Source organism: Dermacentor andersoni, chromosome 3 (genome assembly GCF_023375885.2).
Source record: "Dermacentor andersoni chromosome 3, qqDerAnde1_hic_scaffold, whole genome shotgun sequence".
NCBI lineage: Eukaryota > Metazoa > Arthropoda > Arachnida > Ixodida > Ixodidae > Dermacentor > Dermacentor andersoni.
The window spans coordinates 68714047-68721749 of NC_092816.1; positions in this window are offsets into that span (position 1 = coordinate 68714047).

Here is a 7703-nt window from a genome sequence, read left to right on the forward strand (position 1 = left end):
AGGAACCGTTTGCGAGGCGTTGACTTGCACAACACTGACATCAAGCTTGTGTTGCCATCAGGGAATTCATGCTTTTGGCGAAACGTGAAGGTGAGATACGGGCATGGAGGTATCAAATAAACTTGCAGGGATCATCGCGACACGCATCCAGCCTTTGCAAGCGAACTCTCGGTGAACTCATCCGTTTTCAACTATCATCTCTAAAAAATTTCCGCAGAAGCCATCTCACTATGAATCTCGACGTAACTGCGATCAGCAGTGAAGCAATGTAGCGGGTCACCGTATTGCCGCCGCAGAGACGCGTTATGTATAAGGCGTGTATACAGCCGGGTTCCCCTCTCACTCGTACGACTTAAGGTAATTGAATGCCATGTCGTTCGGCTGTGGTGTCGAGACTCCCTCTTCCAAATGAACACACTCGGGATGCTACTACGTGCGTTCGCTTCTTAAAAGATGAGCTCAGACGCCCGACGAAGAACTACTTGGCACCTGGCTCGAGCTGTCAGCTACTTACTTCTGAAAAATGGTTAAAAAAATATTTTCACTGCCCGATTCAAGGCCGATCCCCCCCCTCCCCCCCATCTCGATTTGACTAAGGGCAACAACTGCCATTTTTTACCGCTGCACTTGCTCTTGTAAATATATTCTGTAAGCACATAATCTGCAGCACTAATACTATTTCATTCGCGTAACAATAAACTCAAAGGAATAGGTCTTTATGATGCTCGATTCGCATACATTTTTCTTGCGTGCGATTTTGTTGTATATATTTCACTGCCCAATATTTCATTTACATATTATGTCTTTGTGAAATGTTATTTCGTCTTTGCAAGCTCACACAAATTGTGGCTTTGTCGCCCCTGTCGATGTATATTTGCACTTGTTTTCTCGGCTTCAGATGTCAAGCTATATTTTTTAGCTTTTTCTCTCTCTGGTAGACTGTGACGAATAATATTTTCATTCACGTAGCTACAACGTCAGTTCATTTCGTAGCACTGTTATGGACGAGTTTGTCTAAATGGGTGCTAACCTAAATATTTCTGCAACAAGAACAAGACTCCACAGTTGCTCGGCATCAGTTTCTCAATTGCAATACGTGCCCTGAAGTGAAACCATGCATTTTTGTGCTGTTACTTTCAAGAAAGCGGTTACATACTACAACATCGGGGAGTATAATTTATTTTATAAATAAACTTGCGGGTTGTGAAAATGAAGACACGACATTTAAATGGCGAGAGCGCAAAATTAAACAATTGCTAACCACCGGTATCCTCGTAACACACAAACGAGTACAGGCCCTCGTGCACCACACAACATCCCGGGCGCCAGTCCAGAAAGCCAGTTGGGGAGCCGTACACTTCGACGACCAGAGCCTGCGAAGCGCTCGGCGCTTCCGTCACGTCGCCTTCCTGGGACGGGGCCTTTGCGTGCAGCAGTTCTTGCAGCTGGCTCACGATGTACGTTATGGACACACTTGCCTCGCATTCCGTCCCGTTCCAAGGCTTGGTGCTGTGCGATGGTGACCGAGCATCGCACAATTGTCGCTCGGCGTTGTCTCTGGAGTCGACACATTGTGAGCGTTCGAACAGTGCTGGGAAGCAGCCGATTCTGTCACGATTCCGGGAACGTCAGGCTTCATCTGCTTCTTGAGAAGGGCAAAGAGTTCCAGAAGGTTTGTCTTCATGTTGGACGGCAAGCTGATGGGACCGCCGCTAGTCGAGCCGAACGATGGCTTAAATGGCTTTAACTTGCGTCTCCTGTAGCGCTTTCGACAAGCGACGGTTGACATGCCTTGAAGCTGGCTAGGCTCAGAAGGAACAGACGAAGCCTTGGGAGCGCTGGTTCTGGAAGCCAGGTTTACGATGGCAGACGTGGAACGAATTGGTCGAGAGCGAAACGTGCTGCTCGTGCCGGGAATGCGCATGCAAAGATCACCGCAGGCGCCAATTCACGTGCTCACGCAAGCAAATCACGTGAATTGAAGCAAACGCCGCCAGGTTCTCTCGTCTCTTTTGAAGCTAAAGTATAACTGGTATAACTACCCATCTTCGCGTCTTGTCCTTCGGCGTCCTTTTTGCTGGCCGTTTCCGGACTCGCAGACGCCTGCGTGAAATTGAAGTCGTGGTCGTACCAAAAGTACTTAATGGTAACAGTGTTACGAGTAAATTGGTCGTAAACGACCAAGTAGCGTGGGCAATTTTTATGCAATGATGAAAGAGGAAAACGAAGATACAGCGCAGCGCTTGCTACGAGCAAGAAAAGAATAAAAAAACTGCAATAACGCGTACCTCAGGACCTTATTAAAGTTCTGCATCCATCCATCCATAACGAAGAGAAAAGATTTTGCATATCGCACGCACTGTGGCAATGGACGTTATGCGAAGCATTTGGCAGACAGCTAGCTATGCAGCACTGTTGGGCGTTGCGCAAAGCGTTACGAGGTTGACGAGTGCGTGTCTAAATCCAGTATTAGCGCGTGTCTCGCGAGCGCAGTGAATATATATAATTAACGTAAGTGCGTGTGTGTGACGACAGCAGCATCACGACGACGACGGTGGTCTGTACGATTGCATGAGTTCTACGAACGATCGAATTGGTGTAAGCGAGCGGCATGGATGTGCGAGATGGGTAAGAAACGCAGGAACTAAACGAACGAGTGACTTGAAGGCAATGCTGTAAACTGAAGACCGTGTCCTTACGTAGCCATTCGGACGAGCGGCGTGGTGCGGCTGCTCCCCTTGGCCGAGCCGTGATGACGGTGCCAGAGTGGAATTAGATGCAGCGTTGTCGTACTCAGACACTACGTGCACCCGGAAAGAGCATGCCTCGATTTTCGGTTAGGCGGTTTGGTAACGACGAGAAGGACCGTGAAAATCGGGCGTTGGAAAGAACGAGGAGGGCGGCGTTCTGCCTGTGCAGGCGCTCAGAAACCTACGCGTGTGGGAAACTAGCTTTTCAATCGCTGCTTGAAAGGATGTAGCCGCCAACCCGTATTCCACTGCCGAGATACCGGGATCCTCTTACGCGCGCCGCCTGGCTCGACCGCGGGTGGCACGCTAGAATCGGAGGCGAGAGTCGGATTACGAAGCTGGAATGAGGAGGCAACGACCATTACGGCATCACGAACACGAGTAAATAGTGATCGACCCAAGTTAGTAGACAACTTGGTATTTCACCTCAATATTTTACGTCACCAGCATTTCTGCCGATGCGAACGCCACTCGTTCGTATTTCAGAAGAAGGTGCTTGTTCGTGCTTTCAATGCTGGTATTTTGTAGGGACTTACAAAAAAACTTGTTCTCCACTTTTCCTTTTTGCGTATATTGTAGGACCTCAAAAACGTTAAATCTCTGCGAAGAAAGAGCCATAGACTATATTTTCGGTACTATATGATTCCGGTTTACTGCTAGGCACATTACACATCGTTCTAAATGCATACTCAGGCATAGTTTGCCAACCAGAGATAGTGGTATATATATATATATATATATATATATATATATATATATATATATATATATATATATATATATATATATATATATATATATATATATATACATACATACATATATATATTGGTGCTCTGTACCGTCACACCAGACAATTACACTTGTTTATTAATTTGTCCATCAATTTGCCTAGTTCATTTCTTTATACTGCTACCCGTCTTCTTTCTTGAGATACAGGGACTTCTAATGTATTTCAATGAACGGCTTTTGAACGGCTTTTTCACATTGACATCAGCTCTGCCTTTGCTTTTATTGCCAGACAACTGTTCTAGGGTGTCATTATTTCTTTAAAATATTTATTGCTTCAGTTGCAATGTGTAACTATTAAAGTATAATGTAACGTGTGCCTGGTAAGACAGGAAGACACTGCAACAAGTGCAATAAAGGACACTTTTCCAATACACAGGATATTCGAATAATGATTAATAATAAATGTAGCAGGTTCGTCTTTACCAAAAATCACAGTTCTGGAATTTACAGGAAAACTGCTAGAATTGTTGTAAATATGACAGCATGCCATTGTGCTGCTGTGTAATGAAATAACTTAAGCCAATATTTTTTATGGGCAATTGCTGTAAATACGGCAGCAGTGATGGAGAATAAAATCACATACGTATCTATGTTTTTACGAAAATTTCCTGTAAATGTGACGGCGTTTTGTGCAGTGCGGTGAAATGTAATTACAGACATCTGTAGTTTTGCTGTAAATTACTGTAAATATGGCGGTGCGTCATTCCAGTCCTGTGGAATGAAATTACGCACGCCTGTTCTTTCAAAACAGAGGCCTTATTAAACATATGCACTTTGATATTCCACAAAAAGCAGAGGTAAATACATACATTAATGCATGACGTATTTCTTTGCCATTGTACACGCTCTTTTTGTGCCAACACATTAACGTTTACTACGACGAATGAAAAAATCTACAAAACGCGTGCATTACCACTTGAGAGAGTAGTAATGCGATAACACTCAGGGGATTCTATCACCCTAAGATATCCCACCAGGCATCTGCACCGAATGAACCTAATTTTTCATGAAATTTCATAATAGGCTCATTGAGTGATAGAATGCCAGCTAGCCCACAGGGTAGCCCATTGTGCCTACGAGCCATTGCGGATAGAAAGATTACTGATATTTGCGCATTTCAGTGGTGGAACAGATCTTCTGTCGCAGATCCTGGCACAGGCAAAAAAGCTGATCTGGCTCGGCATTAAAAGGGCCCTGAACCACTTCTTTATCGAAGTCGAGAGATGCATTTAAAGTTAAACTATAGTATTTAAGAAATACTTTGCTGCAAAAAGTACTTCAGTGAGTTCAGCAGGGGTAGAATTATCGGCTATCAAAGATCACCTATGATCCCCATTGCAGTGCTCCCGCTCCTTCTTGGACGCCTTGCACTGCGAAGGCTACGGGGAGCAGGGCGTGCCCACAACACTCCACCTACTGAGCGTCATTACAATGTAGCGTCACCGCGGTGCGCAGTTCAAGTTTGATTTTCTATGTTCACGTAGACGCCACTACTTCTGATTGTGGCACCTACTACATGCCACACGTGCTTTCACTACACGGGCCGCAGTGCGTTCAGCCAAATTAAAGGAGGCACTGGCTGAGCGAGCTACAGCAGCGAGCGGGCTCATAGAGGCACCCCGTGGTGGCCGCGGTATGTACGCTACGTAGCAGAACTCGGCTACGTGCACTGTAGTGCGTATGCGCAGTGTTTGCTTTGTACACAACAGGGCTTGAGGGCGCACTCGCACTCATATGCTCTAGTCTGGCCATGCTATGTGCTGAGAACTGGCTTTGTCCTGCACCAGCTTGACCGACCGATAGTAGCCACATCCAACTTGCTCATGTTCAAGCGCTCAATACAAAGCGATATCTGCCAAGGCGTATAGCCAGGAACGGTCAGGAGTGAGCGCGCGCTGACAAGCGTGCGTGTGGTCTGCACTTAAGTTTCGCATGGTTCGAGGCTAGACGAGTGTTCAATACTAAATTAAATTAGCGAGAGCCGACAGCAACGACACTGATAGGCATTGCGGCCAAAGTTTCATGCCTACCTTGGAGCATGCATCCAAGCGTTAGCAGACGATAGTCGGTCGACAATATTACAATAATCGTACTTCGTCATACATAATTCACACCGAAATTTCAAACGCTGATATTCGCTTACTTCAGCCTGTTTGTTCAACTATGTCGATAAATACACACAGTAACAGTAGGAAAAAGCGAACTGATCCAAACACCCTTGTTGACTGATGTCAAGCAGCCGCCGTGTATAGGAACCTGCTATATGACGAAATATAGCAGCGTGAAAAGAGTGAGAAGGCTTCTGTTGAAAAGAGAACATTTGAGAAAAAGGCAACTTCGCGCTCCGCTTGCAAGCTCCATGTGCCACACATGACTGCAAAATTTTACTGAGATGTTGACAGCAGCGTATGCTATCTGTGGAATACATTTTTTTCACCAAGCCCGAGGTGTGGTTCAGGACCCCTTTAAGCACTTTTAGGCGTAGTGTCGAAGGTACATCTACATACAATACGGTTTCAGTATTAACAGAAATATTCTACAAATCTAGCACAGCTTTATACATATCAATGAGGCATTTACAATATTGATTACCAGACTAGCTTCATTAGAGTGTCAAAAATAATTTTTTTCTGTGTACATATTGCGGTATAAAGCCACTTTGGCCATTTCAACTTGTAATAGGCATTTGCAGGATCGCACATTTCAAGCGAGCAGAAAAAAAAGAACAGAAAAGAAAAAAACAGCTGAGTCACTAACACACAAGAAAAGTAATGTAGGGGCAAGGACAGGTAAAAATGGCTATGGCCTATAGAATGTGCACAACTAAACTGAATTACAGTGTAGACCTCCAGAGGTTCCTCTACTTCTAACATGCAAAGTATCTCCTGCATTACTGTAATGCCTCATGTATAAGCTTCTTAAATTACCACCAGGAGACCTGCGCTTCCGATTGTGCAGTGTTTTAAAGAAGGTTCCCACTAATAGCATATTATTAACCACTGGTTGTTAACCTTCCTGTCTTTCCCTCTCTTTTTCCTCTTCCTCCTAGCCAGCACTTGAGTACGCATATTACAAGGTATCTGTAAAGCGGCACCATCAATAACTATGCTAAACAATGTTGAGCAAACATTATCCGAAGCTGTCTTTTGATCCGACAGCCTCCTTGAGTGAGCTCCGCGTCACGCTAGTACAAGGAATACAGAAAGTCTGCAGCACAAACAACAAGACCACACAGTGGTGGAATATTGAAACCTCCACAAGGGACCATTACAATCAAAGAGTGAAAACAGCAAATGGATGGCCGATGGCATCAGCTATATTTGTTGCTGTGGCCATTTGGTTCACCTCCATGATGATCATGATGATAGCGAGCTTTAGGTTTTGGTTACAGTTTTACTAGCGAGGCAGACTTCTTTGGTGCAGGCTTGGCTCAATTTTCCGTTAAAATGTTTTGGTGCAGGGTGGCGCAATTGCTCACTTGCGGCACACTTCTGCACAGCTGTTTCACCGCTGACTTTTGTCCCAGGGACAGCATGAAAGCATCTTTGTAGTGGATAAACAACTTGTCTAGTGGCAACATGCCATGCTTGAACAAAATTAATGCGTCACACTGAAGAAGCTCTAAACATCCAAGAGCATGCCTAAACTTAAGCTGCATCTCTTTTTTTAAAACTCCGCAAAGATTGTTTTCAATCTACGCAAGCAGTTAGCAAATCAGGATAACCGGACTGTGTACAACCGCCACCATTTATATTTGCCAGGACCTCAAGAGCAGTCCATTTTCACTCCATTTATGAAGGCTTTCAGTGCTTTTACAGTTGGCAACACAGGCATTAGTTCAGCCTAAGTATCACCAAGGGCTAACTTAATGCTCTTGCACTGACCTCGTATATAGCCTGTGAGAAAATTAGGAGTAAAAAAAAAGGACAACAACAGTAGCTGTTCAAAGAGACATACTGGCAACCTACAAATATGTACCTAATATGAAAGTGGTTGTATTCACTATGCCTTTTATCTTTGTTCCAGTCTATGCCTTTACAGACAGTCATCACCATGAGCATATGGCCACGTTGCCATACTAACTGCACCGCTTAAACACGAAGGGTTATGAGGCCACCTAGACAAACGTAAGTGCATTTATTGAAAAGCTGGTTAACCAGT